This window comes from Myotis yumanensis, unplaced genomic scaffold (genome assembly GCF_028538775.1).
Source record: "Myotis yumanensis isolate MYYU_CA2020_CCGP unplaced genomic scaffold, mMyoYum1.0.hap1 SCAF_18, whole genome shotgun sequence".
NCBI classification, from domain to species: domain Eukaryota; kingdom Metazoa; phylum Chordata; class Mammalia; order Chiroptera; family Vespertilionidae; genus Myotis; species Myotis yumanensis.
Genome location: NW_027223769.1, coordinates 31,477,145 through 31,497,296, shown reverse-complemented (window position 1 = coordinate 31,497,296; position 20,152 = coordinate 31,477,145).

Genomic DNA, 20,152 nt, shown 5'->3' with positions numbered 1-20,152 from the left:
TATGAAGAGAACTCAATGGTCCAATAGAGGTCAGGCCTTGCACAGGGCTTTTAAAATACATTATTTAATTGAATCCCTATGATGACATTTGCGATTCTTTGTACTTCCCTCATCCCACAAATGAGGAAACTGCAGCTATGGTGTCTACAAGAGAGCACAGGGACTGCGCAAGGATTACAAGTACTCGGTTCAGCAGATAAAATGTGTGGCTTAAAGGATGATGTTGGCCGTAACCGGTTTGGCTCAGTGGATAGAGCGTTGGCCTGCGGACTGAAAGGTCCCAGGTTCGATTCCGGTCAAGGGCATGTACCTTGGTTGCGGGCACATTCCCAGTGGGATGTGTGCAGGAGGCAGCTGATCTATGATTCTCTCTCATCGATGTTTCTGGCTCTCTATCCTTCTCCCTTCCTCTCTGTAAAAAAATCAATAAAATATATATTTTTTATATAAAAAAAAGGATCATGCTGAAAAGTCATATATGCCAAGATAATCATAAGAGTAAACTCATGTGGCTTTCAGACAGTTTTTATAATGGCGAATTGTGAAAATAATATATTATGCTGAACTTTACTACCTAAGGCAAATAATGTGCTCTAAACTTTACAGGTAGCCCACAATCCCAAATTACAGGGCCACCCACTTCCTTCACACTCGTTCCTGTAGTGCCTTCCAGGAAGGCTACATCTCTGTGTGTCACAGAGAGTCACTCACTTCATCTTTACTTATGAGAAAAATGAGGCGCAGAGAGCTGAAGCAGCTGCTAGTATACTAATGACAATGCTAGTCCAACCAAATGTAGAACTGAGGAAATTCCTGGGAAAGTAGACTTAAAGCAATGCCTATTTAAAGAAGGACTTGGTCAAGGAGAATAAAATAAGCTTATACTTTGTTTATTCATGCCTGTGTGTCTAAGTTATATCCAGTGGGGGTCTTACTGGCTATCTTCAGCAACGACCTCATCTTTCATTTCCTATTTTTCAGAGAATATATAGGAGATAATAAATGCGTTTTGCATAAGTGAATGTATTTCGGAATGAAAAAGGAGCCCTGTTTCATAGCCCACCCCTATCACTTTGAATAATTTACTCATTTTTTGAGCTTTGCATTTCTATCTGTAAAGTGGAAATAATAATAACATTTGGCTCCTTGAATTGGGGTAATTGCCTGGTAATGTAACACATGGAGAGTGCCTATGCACTAGAGTGTGAATCAGGAGACCTGGGTTCTAGCTATTGATTTGCCACTTGTTTGCTGTGCAACCTTATACAAGTCACTAAACCTCTCTTGTCCTCAGTTTGTGAACCCAGAAAAGAATGCGAGTCACTGTTTCTTCCAGGGCACCTTCAGCACTTAAAACTCATGACATTTCATGACCTTTTCTATCAGGTTAAAAAAAAAAAAGCTTCAGTGCGCTTTTAAAAGTGTCCTTGGTCAGATGCTTCAATAGAAACTCTTCTTTTGATTAAAACATATTCACAATTTATTGCAAATTTAAAGAAAGATGAAATACTCTTCGCTCAAAAATCTGAACAGATGAACCTGGAAATCATGAGTGTGCATTTAATGTGCTAACCGCATCCGTATGTTTCTCTTTAGCATATAAATATATTTAGCACTCAATGCTATGCTTATAAACATATATAATGAAAAATCTAAAAGAGACCTTTACTGACATTTTGTAGCCCCGCTTCTTGATGACAAAGATCAAGAATTTAATGCTGACCATGGGAACATCGGAATATAAATAGAATCTAAATCCATTTGGACTGAACTCATTCAGAGTGGTGTCCAACCATTTCCTCCGCGGGGTCCGGTGGGGGGAGCGGAGAGAGCGGTGGAGATGCCGCCTTAGATTGCAGCGATCACACCACTCCCACCACCCGATCTCCCTCCCATGGCCAAGATCTTGGCCCTCCTCCTGGGAACAGCTCTCCTGCCAGCTCTCACTCAGTCGGCTTGTAGAGCCCAAGCGCAACTTTCTTTGTTGGTGACGGGCTGTGTTCCAAATAGAGCTGTGCCACCCACCAAGTCTGCAGGCTGCGGGAGAGTAAGCCCCGCATAAAACCGCCCCAGCCATGCAGCAAACTCCAAACTCACACATCCTTCCTCCTTCACGGCCTTAATCGTGCGATTAAAAGTAGAGGTTTGAAGTCACCCACAATCGGTGGCATGCCGGGTTCGGATTTGGGTCAAATAATGTCAATTCCTGTGCCTTTTATTCTAAATAAAAAAAGCATTAATGTAACCGAATCATGTATGTAAGGGCAAGGTGTCCAAAAAATGTATGCACACTTTAACAGCTGATAACTTACTTAATTTTCACTACTTTCAAGGTCTAACTTTTTTAAAATGATGGGTGAAGCCAGACTAAGTTTTGAACAAAGAAAATTTATCTAAAAGTGACACTAGATTTTTTTTATGAGAGTACATAAAAGATAAAGTTTATGGTACAAAACCGGCAACAGTTGACGAATTGAGGGCATGCAAATACTGATCGAAATGATTCTTGATGGTTGCGATTCCATTGCTTCGAGTTATCAGCAGTGCCTGGACCAGAACGGTCATCAGTTTGAAAACAGGCATTGACAAAATAAAATTTATTCGTTTCTGTAGATTCTTTTAAATTTGGGGGAAGGCGAACTGTATGGTAATAAACACTGACTTAATAATCATTCAAAGTGTGTATTCATTTTTGGGGGACACCCTGTATGTGTAGACTAGCAGCGTTGAGCAACATTCAATATATGGTAACTGGTTATCATCACCATCACCTCATTATCATCATCGTCATCTTTCAGCCTTTCCAAACCCAGATCTCTTACTCAGCTCAAACGCTGCATACCTCCCATTCTGCACCAGGCCCGCGGGATTCTGCTTGGCTGAGGAGTCAGAAAGGAGAATGTGTGAGGTCCAGACTTGTAGAACATTACTTCCCAAACATGGCTTCCTCATAGAATTACTAGAGGAGATTTTAAACGTCTTGAGCCCAGGCTAGACCAATGAAAGCTAGCTCTGGGGGCGGGGCCAAACACCAGTGTTCAAGCTCCCACGGTGGTTCCACTCTGCAGCCAGGGTTGAGAGTCACTGTTCTACAAACAGCCGGTGAAACTGTTAGTTCTAAGTAGAAGCAAGTTGAGGGCCCTCTGACTGCTTTTGGCGGGACCATGATTTGCTTGATGGCAACACTTTTGCTCAATAAACAAAGAGCAATTTCCGACAGAGTTGACGGCAGAGAGAGGGAAGCCGCTGATAGAGCACTTGTGATAAAAGGTGGCTTACAACAAGTGTAGAGTGCCTTCATTTGACTCCTCTCAACCATTTAACAACCCCGTTGGCCCAATTATTTCATGTCAGTGAGCTTCAATCCCCTCTTTTGTTAAAGTGAAGATAAAAATAGCAATTAGGGCCTGGCTGGTGTGACCCAGTAACTGAGCTTTGACCTGTGAACTGGAAGGTCACCGTTAGATTTCTGGTCAGGGCACATGCCCGGTTTGTGGGCTTGATCCCCAGATGGGGGGTTCAGGAGGCAGCTTGTCCATGATTCTCTCATCATTGATATTTCTCTCTTTCTCTCTCTTCCTCTCTGAAATCAATAAACATATATATTTTAAAATACAGCAATTAAGTCACAGATGTTGTGAAGATTAAATAAAATAATATATGTCAGTCAACATAGAGAAGATAGAGTATGCACTCATTAAAATGTATTATTGTCATAATTCTTTTTGTTATTATTAGGAAAATGGGGGAATAGTTTGTCAAGTGGTCTCCTACTCTTGCTTCTGCGGTCACATGTAAACTGAGTAAAGATGCAAAACAGGAACTTTTAATTAATGTGTAAACCTTTCATTGACTTGGAATCACTAGCTGGCATATTGGGGAAAAGAAAACGGAAATGATACTTTAAGATGAAAGCAATACGATTTTTCAGAAGCATGTTATCCCAGGCCCACACAACAACCAAATTTCTGTCAAATCTTATTTTTTTCTATCATGCCTCTCCAATCATAGCCTTTATTTATTTTAAAAAAAATATATTTTTATTGATTTCAGAGAGGAAGGGAGAGGAGAGATAGAAACACCAATGCTGAGAGAGAATCATTGATCAGCTGCCTCCTGCATGCCCCCTACTGGGTATCAAGCCTGAAACCTGGGCATGTGCCCTTGACCGGAATCTAACCCAGGACCCTTTAGTCCACTGAGCCAAACTGGCAAGGGCCAATCATATCCCTTTAAAAACAGGTGCTGATGAAAGAATATGCATTGCATTTCAGGGGGCCTATCCATCAGATTAGATGGTCCACATGGCTGCACCTGAGACCCTGACCTTGCACAGGTTGTCCCAGACCTCCAGGGCACCTTATCCTCATGGTTCATGGGCTGTCAAGGATGTACTCTAGTCAACGGCAGTTATGGCATCTGAGCCCAGTGGGGACGACCTGAAGTTCTACTCTTCATAATATAATGTGAGGACAGGGTCACGGGAAAGGACAGTTGAGCTACAAACATGGAGAGGAGGGGAGGGATGGCGGTAACAACTTCCTCTTGGCAACTTTCTTCTTTTCTTATCATCTCCCTGGCCCGGAAGTGGCCTGCTGCTCCCTTTCCCAACCATCCCTCTGGGATTGGCAGAGGCCACTCCATCTCTTTGTCAATGTCTCGCTGTCTCTTTTCTGTATAAGAAAAAGATAAGCACATTTTTAAAAGTGCCCACAAAGGGAGCTTATATATAGATGCCAGTTGAATAATTATTAGAACTCAGAGGCTCTGTTTAAAGATGTGGATCAGAGCCCTGCACATGGGACAGAAGATAGAAGAGGGGCTTAGAACTCCAGCTCCTGCACCATCACCATTTGCATAACTAGCAGGACACTGTGTTGGCTTTGGATGAATTAGGTTTTTTACAGAGAAGGTTAAGGCAAGAACAAAGGATTATGGCAGAGTCTAATGAAATGTTGGACCCAGTGAGTCTGCATCAATGTCGTTGAATAATTGCCTCCTTGTGGGGGTTTAGATGATTTGCCCAATTACATACACTTTGGAAAAAAGTGAGAGACTGTGTCAGCGGTGATTGCTATACAGCAGAGAGTGAGAAAAATCATGTATTAAAGCTGCACATTTTGAAAGCTTCTGGCTCTCTGAAGTTTTCTGATTCGAAGGCCTAATCACTCCTGCTTATTCTCAACCATGAGTAAATTATTTGAGGAGTTCCAGACATATTTTACTCATCATGAAAATGTACATTTCCTTCCAAATGAAAGGAAAATGAAATATCACTTTCAAATAGTAAAAATCAAAAGCTTTACAAGAAGTAATTTTCAAACTAGTTCTGAGCTCCATGGTAAAGAGGAGAAACTTGACAAACTAAAGCAAAAGAAAAATTATCAAAGACTTGAGTTTGCATTCGATTGTGAGTAATTAAAATTGGGTGATCACGTGTGTTCCATTTTCAGGGATTCTAAGGTTAATGTTTTTTTTAATAAAATGTTAAGTAGCCAAAACTGGTTTGGCTCAGTGAATAGAGCGTCGGCCTGCGGACTGAAAGGTCCCGGGTTTGATTCCGGTCAAGGGCATGTACCTGGGTTGCGGGCACATCCCCCATGGGAGATGTGCAGGAGGCAGCTGGTCGATGTTTCTCTCCCATCGATGTTTCTAACTCTCTATCTCTCTCCCTTCCTCTCTGTAAAAAATCAATAAAATATATTTTAAAAAAATGTTAAGTGTATTTTTTATTGATTTCAGAGAAGAAGGGAAAGGGAGATATAGAAACATCAGTGATGAGAATAATTGATCAGCTGCCTCCTGCACCCCCTTCTGGGGATGGAGCCTGCAACCTGGGCATGTGCTCTGACTGAGAATTGAACCGTGCATGACCTCTTGGTTCATAGGTTGATGCTCAACCACTGAGCCACACTGACTGGGCCTGCAATTAGTATTTTCATGCTCTCATATAAATAGCATCTAAGTCATCCAAGATTATGTAATAGAGAGTAAAATAGTTCCTAAAAGTATGAGTGTGTGTGTGAGTGTGTGTGTGATAAAGCACTATCATCGCCATTATAATTATCGATACAGTTCAGTGAGCATCATCTAAGAATCTCAGGTGTTGATGATGGAAGAATGAATTAGTCACAGTGCATAATGCTAAAGAACTCACTGTCTGGTCTAGTTGGGGATGCCTTTTCAATGTTGTGCTACTCTGGAGAACAAATGCTACAAAATGATTCAGAAGTTGAGGTTTGGTTTTGAGCATCTGGACACATCGTCATTCGCATGTACTGTTTATAATTCTTTATACAAATAGAACAAGGGCTTTCAAATAGTGAAAATAACAAAAATAACGTTAAAAATAAAGTTTCATTTGATCTCTAAAACAGCTCAGGAATCAGATCAAGTATTTTGTTGTTGCTGCCCTTCCCATTTTACATAGAAGAAACTGAGGCCCAGAGATTGTACGTGAAGGTCAAGGTGATCCAGGAGCACCAAGCAGCTATCAAACTCCACATTCTTTGTTTTAAAGTCTTAATATTATGCCATGTTCTGTGCCAAGTACTCCCTAGTGCATCAACATTTTTTTGCCAAGAAGAAAACATTAACATTTCTCATTCAAATATTCATTCAAGAATATTTACCATGTGACTTCTTAGTGCTAGTCATCAACTATATTAAACAAAGTAGACAAAACTTCCTCCCTTCTTGGGGTATTTATTCCAACTACTCCAATAATCTGATATTATTGGGCTTGTTTCATTTAATTATAAATATTTATTTTGATTATACATGAGCCTCAGGCACGTCTTGTTTGGGGAAGCATGGCATGGCTGTCCTTGAACTAAGGTTCAGATGGCCTGGGTTTTCATTCTGGGGTTTCCCCTTAGTAGGCGGCTGGGGCTCTAGTGCTCTTACTGGGAACATCGGTATCCTTACAACTGACAGGCAAACAGCACCACTTGCCAGGAGCCACCTCACTCTGCTGTTGGGGGATGTAATGAATTCTGATGTCTGGAAGCACCTTTTCACAAGTAAAGAGTTACATGTATTTGCTATGTGACCCCCCAGTTTGTATTTCTTTCACTGGGATATGCTTCCTTATTTCCTCCTCTCTTTTTCCTTCATTTTTCTCCTGTCTCACCTGGTGCCAGGCAAGAACACAGAGGTGCCGCACAATGGTTATACCTATCCCGTGCTAGATTTGGTTTTCATGGACATGCATCTACATCTGAAGTGTTATAGGAATCGTAACGTTAATCCCGTGTCCTCCAGACTGGTATTTGGCAAGTGCAACTTGCTAACAGTGATGCATTCTGCATCATCAGAAAACCCCCCAAAACCACGTTTCACTTAACATCTGCTTTATGACAGAAAAATGAAGGAGGTAGGGGAGGGTATGTTCTGAGTAAAAGTTTCTATATATTTATTTTTGTGAAGTTCATGTTTCCTAGGTTATTCAAATATCATGGGTGAACACTTTGCACTGACCCTTTTGTTGCTTTTAGATTTGAGATCAGAGGGTATTTCAATATATACCATCCCTAAAGGCTCTGTGAATTGTAGCTTTTCACCGACTATGTCTCACTAGGAAAGGTTTGTAAACTAGGGTCTTTGTTACAATCGGATATCTCATCATTTTTTATCAGTTGGGTCATATGTTATATCAGGGGCTTTGGAATGACGATGTATGAAAATATTTCCAGAGAAAAGCTTCTCGTAGGTTGCAACGTGCTCTAATCAGGGACCGATTGTGCAGAGGAGGTCTCTCCTGTGATGGACGGGGCCGGATTTCCCACTGGGCTCTGTTGATAGGATTCTGCCTGCATCCCCTGCGCCCGCCGGAATCACAGGGCAGAGGAATTTAAGTGATTTTGCATAGCTCTTCTTATCAACACTTGGACTTACTTAAGAGACAGACAAACTCCCGACTGATCTGAGCCTCGGTCTCTTTCAGAACATCCTTGAGCGAATGGAATGCCTCGGTTCCCTGGGCTTGGCTGCAATCAGTCAAAATGAGAAGCATCGCTTTAATCCACACCGCAGCCTCCCTGACGGCCTGGCGACGCTGTGCTCACTGTCCAAATATTCAGCCCTTTTCACCCAATTTGTCTCCTTTGTGCATCTTTACTGGCGGAGGGAGCCGGCCCTCTCCGAGCAGCCTTAGTGTGTCTCCGTGCTGATAAGCCAGCCTAGGAGTTCAGAACCCAGGGCGTTGTCAGGGCTGGATCACTTAAGGCCGGACAACGTATCAATTTGTAGACAAAGCAGCCCAGGAGACAAGTGCTGGCCATCAGGACGGGCTATGTCTGCAGTAACAAGGCAGCTGACAGGGCTGCCTTCTCAGCAGGGAAGCAGGAAAAGTGGCCACTAATTGCTCCATGCCAGTAGCAAGCACACTTTCCCTCCTTTAAAAAAAAAAAAAAGATGTTGACAGAACTTCCCACAGATGTGCATCCTGCATCTCCCGGCCACGGGTTTGTCTTGCTGCCCCTTAGTAATTTCTGAGACTTTGTTTTCAAGTGGGGATGCTTATTGTGAACATTCTAGGCGTCAGTGCGGAGCATGAACTGTTTTTATTGATGTTCTTTTTCTAACATATGTTTTTATTGATTTGAGAAAGAAACATCCATGAGAGAAACATCCATCGGCTGCCTCCTGCACACCCCCTACTAGGGATCGAGCCTGCATTTCTGGCATGTGCCCTGACCAGCAAGCAAAGGGACGGCCTCTCAGTGCATGGGACAGCACTCAACCAACTGAGCCACACTGGCCAGGGCTATTTTTAATGTTAAACAACCAGAATGGTCCTATATTTTAAGACAAAGATTTTTATCAAATCTGCCCTTTCTTCTGTCTGAGGGTCTCAATTTGCTCAATTTGAAAATTGCTCAATTTGCTTCAAGTCAGGTATAAAATGATATCGAGGTCATGCTGAGAAATGGCCAACCTGGGGAGAAATCGCAAGCTATTTCATTTCCTTACACATCTGTTGAAAAAGAGGCTGATGTCAATGAAAGGCTTTCAATTATTTGTAGCTCCAAAGTTTCTTACCCTAATACTTCATAAAACACTGACAGGAGATAAGTCTCCTTACAGTATCTCCAGAGACCCTTCTTTAGAAAAAAAAATATATTTTAACAGAATGTTTCATCAGTATGAATATGCCTCTTGAGAAAAGTGAATGGCATTGTCTTCATGAACCAATATAACACAGGGTGAATCCTCAGAGCAGAGTCCCACTCAGGTCTGATTTAACCCAGACAACCATTTGTGACGCTCCCCGAGAATTCTACATTCGGTGCTAGGAGCCGGGATAATGAGACAAATACAATATGACCTTTGCTCTAAAGAACCCAGAACACCCATGCAGCAGGACAGGGTGAGGCATGACCGAAAGACAGGCCAGGGTGGACAGATGTCATCTGGGACATTCATCTGTTAGCTCTTCCATTCATCAACCATCTAAGTGATATAGTCAAACAACTTGGGTTTGCACACTAGGTAGGCACCTTACTCCTATCTGCACATGGAAAAAATTACCTAATCCCTGTGTACTTCAGCTCTTCCCCTTTTATTGAGGGTAGCTATTTCATATGGCCTTTGCTAGAATTCAATGAGTGAACACATGTAAAATACTCAAATAGTGGTTAGTATACAGTAAACACTCAGTAAGTATCTTGTACTTGGCATATACTAATGCCAGTAGCAATTATGAATACATTTATAATAAAAGACACAACCGTATTAATAGTGATATCTAGTTACAGCTAGTAGGAGAGACATGCAGATGAAGAGTTTCTGCAATGAAATGTTAAATTCTATGATCCACTTCTGGGTCAAAACGGTAAACAGATCATACAGGTAGAGACCTTATGAACCAAACTCTTAGCAATGATGAATGACATTTGAAATGAGGAAAATGAAATAATATAACTGCCCTTAAATTCAAGTTAAAAAAAATATTTTTTTATCAGACACTTAATGAAAACAAACAAGAAAACACACACACACCCTATAGTCATTCAGTTCCCTGTATCTGTATCCTTACAGTACTGATGGTTTAGGTCCTACAGGGTAATGAAGAAAGAAAATTGCTCAATTTGCTTCAAGTCATGGTCTGTGATGGGAGTTTCCTGACTCCAGAGATAAGGATAAAATAAAGGAAGCAATATGCTCATGGAATTTATCAACCCAGTTTCAGCATCAGGAGCTGGCCTTGAGAGAGAGAGTACGAAATAAAGCTATTTGCAGGCATATACACACAAAGCAGATTTTCTACCCACAGAAATTTAAAAATGAATAAAAAAACACATAAAAGATTCAACGTAAATAAAACTAAACTCAAGTTGAGGGTATGAGAGAACTGGGAATAATGAGCAAATAAATTTAATAAATATCCCTTTTTATTGATTGATTTTTAGAGAGAGAGGAAGGAAAAGAGAGAAAGAGACAAAGAGACAGATTGATTGATATGTTGTGCCACTTATTTATGCATTCATTGGTTGATTCTTGCATGTGCCCTGCCCAGGGATCAAACCTGCAATCTTGGCATATTGGGACAATGCTCTAACCAACCTAGCTACCTGTCCAGGGCTTAATAAACTCCTAATTATTATAAATATATAATTTCTGGTTTGATAAAAACTAAAGAAAAGAAAAGTTCAGATGTCTCTAATGGGAAAAATATATCAAAGATTTAAGAAAGAAATGATATTAAGCCATAAATCTCAACCATATTCCTATGCCATTCTATGATATGCACATTACACTCATAAAACCAAAATAAGTTTTTACAAGAAAAGCAAGTTAAAAACAAATCTCCCCCATGAGCATAGGTCCAAAATCCCTATACAAGTTGTAAAATGAATTCGTCCATACATGAAAGTTTTAATACGTCATGATCAAGTGGCATTTGTTGCAGAGATACTGGTTAGTTTAACATTTTAAGAAAACTGACCTAGGTCATATATAAAGATGTCAACACACCTATGATTATACTCACTGGTGAAAGATGACATGTTTTCTGATTAAGATTGAGAACATGGCAAGAATGAAAACTCTCAAACTAGTACTCATCATTGTACTGGAGGAGCTAGGCAGTGTGTTACTGTTGTCATATCCTACACTCAAAAGGAGAGCTTATCCAATTGGGTACATGGATATAGCAGGTGGGAGAAGCTGCCCACCATGGCAGCTAATGTGTGATCATTTCAATGCATGTGTTCAAGTCTTCAGAACACTATACTCAGGTATGATTTATAGACAAAGAACAAACATCTTCACAGCCCGAGAATATGAAGTAGAAGGGGCCTTCCTGCAAATACCAGCCCATCTGCTACTTAATGGGGAGACTTTAGAAGCAACCTCAATAAGGAAAACACAGTGAGTTTGGCTTCTGTCACTACTTCTTTTCCACATTTACTGGGCAATATAATAGGGTAGTTAAAGAAATTGTAGCTATATGAATTGTAAAGAAGAGAATGAACACCCTTTCAGCTTTTAGGAGATACGATGGTTGATATATGTTCAGACATTTTGCTTAATAATAAAAAACATAACATGTAACAATAGTGCTGGTAGACGTCAGTATCAAGAAATTAGAAATTACAGGAAGAAAAAACTGTCCCTCATAATGCAACAGCAAATAAAAATATGTAAAACTTCTAGGATAATTACAGTATACTAAAAGAATGAAAGAAGAATTGAGTGAATGGAGAGGCCTGTACCATGCTAATGGATGAGAAAGCTCTACTGTCAAGATAGTCATTCTTTCTAAAGTATCCTGTAAATTCAATGTGATTTCCATCATGATCACATTTTAATGCAAGTACATGAATATACTATGATTTTTAAATGGAAGAAACAGAGAGTTACAAATAATAAAAAGATTATTGAAAAAAGAATAATAAAATCACTTGTTCTCCCAAATATCATGCCTAATTTTAAGCTATAAAAAATATTGAGAGAATTTAGTTGGGGTGGGAAAGAAAAAGCATCATAGACTCAAGAACACAAAAAACCATAAACTAAACAAAGATATGTAAAAGCTAGATTTGGGCAAAAATAATGCTATAAATTAATAATGAAGAGACAGGCTGTTTAATATGTAGTGTTGGATTAATTCATTATTTATTTGGGGAAAAGTAAAGTTAGCTCTTACCCTCACACATAACTCTAGGTATATTAAAGAGCTAATGTCAAAAGTAAAATTTTAAGCTTAGAAAATATATGTAAGTTAAAGTTCCTACTTTAGTGTACATAATGAATCTTAGATTTGCCACAAAAAAGCATTAACATTAAAAACAAAATTTTTATTCTGTCAAACGTAAAATTTGTACAAAATAAATGAGAGTAAAAAAATAAGACAAATGGGCATAACGTATTTGTAACTCATGTGACTAATAAATATTTCATGCTGAAGATCATAAAAATCTATACAGAAGAATAAATATCCTATTAGAAAAATGGGCAAAGACAATTCACAGAGGAGAGAATCTGACTAATAGATGTAAAAGAGTAATTAGTCACACTTGTAATCAATGAAACACAAATTAAAACAAGTATTAGTTATTGTGTATACACCACTCTATACGGACAAAAATAATATTTTTGAAATGTGTGAGAATACTAATGTTTTGAGGTGGATGAAGGTATGCATTTTCATTAGGGTGATCAACTATACCAATCTGCCTTTGGGATACAATATTTTGTGTGCTAAAACTGAGAATGTTCCAGTCAAATTTGAACTAATTTTTCACCATACTGAGTGTTTACATTGTCTATGTTGCAATACTTAGCATCCCACATGATGCTACTTGTCAAAAATAAACAAACAAACAAACAACAGAAACAAATGTGCAACAAAAAGAGAATACATTGCAGTGTATTTATACAAAAAAAATACAATATAATGCTAACAGTGAACTAGCATAGTGTTTCTCCCACTGGTGTGTATCTGAATCAACTAGAGAGCACCTATAAGAAAGAACACAGACACACAGCAGGCTTTATTGCAGTAGGATAGGGCTTTGACCTTTGTATTTTTTTGCAAGTTCCCTAGTTGATTCTGATATCCACTAAACTGTGAAAACCACTGAGTTAGAGAGATATGTATCCACAAAGAAAAATGTTCACATCTAGTTTTGGGTAAGAGTAGCAAGTCGCAGAATATAGATGAAGCATTATTTAATGTATCTAAGCTCATGAATCCTCCAACACAAGACTACATTATATTTTAAACATTAACACATGCATGGGGATGATGAACATCGTATTTATGTTTGTGACTACCTTAGTAGAGGGTAATAGAATCAGAGGATTTGTCCAGAGGTCTCTGACTATGTTTCAAATATCTTACATTTTTCTAAAAAATGGAACTGCAGTGTGCATTCCCACCAGCAGTGTACTAGGGCTCCTTTTTCTCCATATCCTTGTCAGCACTTGTTGTTTGTTGATTTACTGATGGTAGCCATTCTGGCAGGCAAGTGCCCATCAGTAGATGAATGGATAAAAAAAGAACAAAAACCTGTGCTACATATGCACAATGGAATACTATCCAGCTCTTACCCTTTGAGACAGCATGGAGGGACCTGGAGAGTATTATGCTAAATGAAATAAGCCAGTCAGAGAAAGACAAGTATCACATGATCTCACTTATATGTGAAATCTAATGAACAAAATAGATCCAGAGACATTGAAACATGCAGCAGACCAATGTATTTCAGAGGGAAGGGGGCGCGGGAAGAGATTAACAAAAGAATGTATATGCATACCAGAGGCCTGGTACATGAAATTTGTGCACTCGGGGGGCGGGGGGAGTCCCTCAGCCCGGCCTGCACCCTCTCACAGTCCGGGAGCCCTCGGGGATGTCTGATTGACAGCTTAGGCCTCAGGGAGTGGGCCTAAACCATCAGTTGGACACCCTTAGTGCTGCCAAGGAGGTGTGAGAGGCTCCCGCCACCGCTGCTGTGCTTGCCAGCCGTGAGCCCGGCTTCTAGTTGAATGGCGCTCCCCCTGTGGGAGAGCATTGGCCACCAGGGGGCAGCTCCTGCATTCAGCTTCTGCCCCCTGGTGGTCAGTGCACAATGCTCAGTCGATTTGCATATTAGCCTTTTATTATATAGGATATTCATAATCCATGGACACAAACAAAAATGCTCTCAAGACCTGGGGGTTAGGGGGGAGTGGGGTGGAGTGAGTCAAGGCGGGGAGAAAATGGGAAACATCTGTAATACTTTCAACAATAAAGATAAATAAAAAATTTTAAAAACGGAAGTACAGTAAACAGCATAATGTTAAAGTTTATAATGTATTAGAAGTTGAATATCTGTATATTTGAAATATTTCACTAAATGCTTTTCAGAATATAAAACTACGAATATATTATAAGTTCTATTTTGTGAAAACACATTTAATACTTTGCATGGTTATAGAAGAAATGGCATAGCCATAGAGTATCATTATCTACCACTATACTTATTTCTATTAATTACTGAAAGATCTCCTTGGGCTATGATTAAGGCAAGGTGATATAATTATGAGCTATTTTTATTAATTTCTGTTCCAGTTTTATATTTCTTTTTATCAGAAATACCATTAACACAGTAAGTTAATAGCATATGATAATCCAGAGTTTGCAAGCATAGTTTCATTTAATTATAAATGACTTCTTTTGCTATTTCCTGCTTTTCTGATATAGGGTGTGCCTCCAAAAATGTATACACACACTTTGAATAACTATAAAGGCAGTGTTCATTAAAATACATTTCATTTGCTCTAGCTGGTTTGGTTCAGTGGATAGAGTGTCAGCCTGCAGAACAAAGGGTCCCGGGTTTGATTCCAGTGAAGGGCATGTACCTTGGTTGCAGGCTCCTCCTCAGCCCAGACCCTGATTGAGGTGCGTGCAGGAAGCAACCAATCAATGTGTTTCTCTCACATCAATGTTTCTCTCTGTCTTTTCCTCTCTCTTCCACTCTCTCTAAAAGATCAATGGAAAAATATCCTCGGGTGAATATTAACCAAAAAAAAAAACCCACATTTCATTTTCAAAATTGAGCTATTAGCTGTTTTAGTATGTATACATTTTTTGGGGACCAAATTTATTACGATCAATACAGGTTACAGAGTGTACTAGCAATCATATTTATTCTTCAGAACTAAACTATTTTATCACTAAACGATTATACATACACACTATCTTTACAAATAAATTTTATAGAAATCCCGACCTTCAATCATCATTTGACTTGACTATGTTTCTTCTAACCTGTGGGAACAGGAAAACTGGACTGTATATATTGACTTTCATCATTAGTTACACAACATATTGCACACTGTTCAACCAATGGACGTAATTTGAAAGTAAATGAAATGGAGAATGTGTCCTAATACTACCTCACATATACCCCAGTGGAGTTTCCTAACAAATGTCACCTCATACAGAAAAGCTGACAAGAACAGTTGCAAATAAGGCTCTGCAGAGTCCATTGGACTAATCTGGCTACCGTGTGTTGTGCACACCTCAGAAACTTGCAACAAAGACAAAAAGTCCTCATCAATTATTCAGAAAGGTCACCTTAGATGAATTTTTGTAGGCAGATGCAAAAGATTGCTTTCAACTGTCAGCTTGATATGAATGAAAGTGCCAATAACAGTCATGGAGCTGTATAATCTGTTTCAATTTATACTGTTTTTAATCCTTAAAAAAGTAGCTGTCAATAAGCATAAAATTGTATCTCAGTGACTTGATGGACAAAGCAGGAACACTGACAGCAATACAGAGCCTTTTAGTTGGCTTTGGGTTTGGGTCTTGGCTTTGAGTTTGTCTTAGGTCTGGGCTTGGGTTTTGGTTTGTTTGTTTTGCAGAGGTCAAGGTTGACTTCTATAGCGATGTTTCCAGTCTTCTCAGCCAGCTTGGGCGCTGGGCTTCTGTGACAGGGAAACTACAGCTGGTAGGAAAGGAGCAGCAATGGAAGGAAAGTCAATATTTGGAGAAATAAAGAAATGATTATTTTTTAATGTGTTTTCAAAGTCTCTATCTCACCCTTTACCACTTTCTCAAAGACTCCTTGGAGGGGGTGGGTAGCGGAGAGGATTTCCAATCTGGTCATGGAACAAGGTTTCTAGTTCAGGGTTAAGGGACAATTGTGGAGGCAACGATGTCACACAACGAAGCACAGAGAAGGAATAGGACTTTCAGAATTTCCCAGTGAATTGGTTAAGGCTGCTATATGATTTTGGATGAACTCCAAGAAAAGAAACATCATATTAGAGGTACCAAATACATGCTCAGATAAGGTGTTTCTAAGATAGTAGCACCAGCATAACTTTATACATGCTTCTATTTCATCTGAACATTAAATAGGAAAAGAAAACTACTTTTTAAAAAAATTCAAAACAACAGGTTTTGCTATATCCTTTCAAAAATATTCCTGGAAAATTGGAGGTACTGGATCCAGGGGATAGAGTCTAAATTCAGGGAGGAAAATTGAAATTTTAAAGACCAGAGCATTTTAGGAGACATGCATGGATTAAGAGGAGTTTGGGATTACAGGAAGGTATCCTGGTTGATTCTCACAAACATTTTTACAGATATATTAATATCCACATAGAGTTCATTATTTGTTGAAGTGCTTTTTGAATCTCTTCTACATGCCAGATGATTTCAGTGCTTTAAATACTTCTAGTAACATAAAACTCCACAGAGCTTGTACTTGGAAACCTTGAAAGATCTATTGCTCTTTCTTCTACTCTGCCTTTGTCAATTTGAGAGACAGATGATTTATTCATCAGAATGGTAAAAGAGGGAAAACTAGAGATAATTGCTTTGTTTGTTGGAAGAACTCACTCTTATATGAAAAATCTCATAGCTTCCCTTTCCTTTCAATACTGTTGACTTTTCCTAAGTTAAAAGATATGTTCAAAACGGTGCCTCCACTGCCTTCTTTATGAGTGTGGCAGACGTCTCACTTGGAAGGCTTTGTAACCCCCCTTGCGGGAACTCTGAATTTGGTAACAGTGTGAGGGCTTCAGTTCCATGCAAACACCACTCAGAAATCTTCTGAAAAGGCCATAAAGAAAGAACTCTTTTTACTATCTTGTCCGCCTTAATTGTGTCATCTAATAAACCTGAGTGTGCGCGCCAAGAATGGAAATTGCCTGTCATTTCCCTGGACGCATCCAGAAAGACATGCCCGTTGTTTCTATTCAACAATGTGGGCTGAATGGCTTCACCTTTTAATGGCTCGGAGTCACGGCTTCTTTTACTAGTGGTATTCGATTTAGAGCCCTTTTCAGATACGCATGTTATCTTTAAATGTTTTGACCCTATTAATAACAGGAATGGAGATCTGGGCTGAAGAAGATTCTGACACTAAATGGAGTTTTCATTGATGTTTTTAAACTATCTCTGTGCTGTATTTAACTCCTTAGAGAGATGAGCTGTCCTAATGGACTCCCAGAGTTAATCAATTAATCTATAAGTAGCATGAGAACAGTGGCTCACAACACTGGCTGCACATTGTAACACCCAGGGAATGTGTTAAACTCCTGACACCAAACTCCATGGCAGACCAGTTAAATCAGGATGTTTAGCAGTGGACTCTGGACTTCAGTGTATCTCCAGGGATTCTAACATGTCGTCCGTTTTGAGAGCCACTGGTACTGAAAAGTATTTCCAAATATGTATTCCACATACTTCCTGCATCAATATTATCTGAGGTGCTGGTGCCAACCCTATATACTGAGCCAAAAATCTACTGATTAGAAGTGTCGTCACTAATATGATAGGTGTCCCCCATGAAGGCACCCACTTAAAAAGAAAAATGGACCAAATTACTTTTGTGAGGTTAAGAAGTTGCAATTCCCAAAGGCACAAGTAAATGAAGAGATATTCCATACTCATGGAATGTTAAAATGCCCATAGTACACCCCCCCCCCCCACCCAAATCTAAGGATTCAATGTAATCCCTGTCAAAATCCCAATGACACAATAGCAAAACTACTTTTAAAATCCTAAAATTCATATGGAATCTCAAGGGACCCTGAAGAGCCAAAAGAATATTTAAAAAAGAAGAACAAAGTTAAAAGCCATACTTTGCCTAATTTCAAAACTCACTACAAATCAACAGTAATCAAGATACTGTAGGACTGCCAAAAAGGCAGATATATAAACCAAAGGAACAGAATAATGAGCCCAGAATTGAACACTTGCATTTATGGCCAAATGATTTTCAACAAGGGTGCCAGAGATGCAGAGTGGGGAACAGTCTCCTCCATAAATAGAGCAGGGAAAACTGGGTGTCCACATGGACATGAATAAAACGGGACCCTACTGCACACTGTAAATACAAATCAACTCAAACTATATTAAAAGTAAGAACTAAATGTAAGACCTAGAGCTTTAAAACTCCTAGAAGAAAACATAGAGGAAAAGCTTTGGGACATGGGATTTGGCTACGATTTCTTGGATATGACACCCAAAGCACAGACAACAAAAGCAAAAATAGTCAAGCGAGATTATATCAAACTTTAAAACTTCTGTGCATCAAAATAAATGATCGACAGAATAAAAGCAATCTAGAGGATAGGAGAAAGTTTCTAAAAGTCAAATATCAGAGGAGGAGTCAATATCCAGGTATATAAAGAACTTTTGCAACACAATTAAAAAAAATGGAACCCAGCTTTAAAATGGACAAAGGATTTGAATTTATAATTCCCCAAAGAAGGTATGAAAAAAGAATGCTCAACAGAACTAATCATAACAGGAATGCAAATCAAAACTGCAATGAGATATCACCTTACATTCAGTAGAATGTCCCCTATAAAATGAACAGAAAATAATATCTTGGCAAGGGTGGAGAAAATTAAGAAACCTAGTGCACTAGTGGTAGGCACGTATAATAGTGAAGCCATTATGGAAAACAGCATAGAGTTTCCTCAAAAATAAAAATAGAATAACATGCCATCCAGTAATCTCACTTCTGGATATATGCTAAGTAGATATGTTTGTTTCTCTGGAGTAACAAGGCTAAAAAATACAGGATTCTAAAGTTGACATGGAGCTAGGTCAAATATAATAGTAAGTTTATTCAATTCAAGCATGGTGGTGGTGGTGGTGGTTGGGGGGAATAACTGACTCATTAAAACAGAAAAGGTAATTTACCAGTTCTTGAAACTGAAGTGTCAAAAGGCAGGTCTATTTCAGATATAGCTGAGCCCACTAATTCAAACAAACTTATCAAGTGTTCCTCTCTCTCTCTCTCTCCCTCCTTCCCTCTCTCCCTCTCTTCCTCCCTTCTCCTTCCCTCCCTCTCTTTTCCTCTCTCTCCTCCCCCCCTCATACTGAACAATATCTATTTATCACCTGCCTGTCTGTCCTTCCTCCTATCATCTACCTATCTATCTATCTATCTATCTATCTATCTATCTATCTATCTATCTATCTATCTATCCATCCAACAATCCATCTATCTGTTATTGGTGGGGAATTCTCTATGTCCCCACCTGTTGCCCCAGGAGAAGTGGGCTTCTTGAGATGTTATGAGAAAAAGAATTTTCTGAGACTCACACAGGAGGAGTGGTATTTATTTGCGTGGAACTAAATTTCTGAGTTTCCAAGGTCCCCTCTCCCTTCATCTCACCTGGGAAGAAGACCAACTATGTCTTTAGCAAAGCTAGGATCAAAGCCACTCCCCAGAGTTTCTATTCCATATTTGCACTGTCCAATCTAGCATCAGACTAGCTTAGCTTATGTTCCCAGCTGTAGTCCATTATCCACTGTGTGTGGGGTCTGCATGGCCCTGGCCCATGTGGCTTCTAGGAATATGGACAAATGCTAGGAAGCAGGAACAAAACCAGTGGAACAAGAGAGAAACCAGAGAGCACAAACTCCCCTGTCTGGCGATTTTAACTTCCTAAGATTTTGAGCACTTGCCATGGCTCCACCCACTCTAGTCAGTGATCTTTGTTCCAGGTTAGACAGGCACGGTCCCTATGTCCCCCTAAGTTTATTGTGCACGAGCCCATCTTCCCCTTTGTCTGGTCCCTTCCTTCCCCCAGTGATTTGCAGGGAATGGACTGGTGGTTCCCTGGGGAGTGTGAAGTTACAGCTTCCTGGTGAAGCTGCCCAAATGGTCATGCTTATAATGTCTGGCCTCTGCTT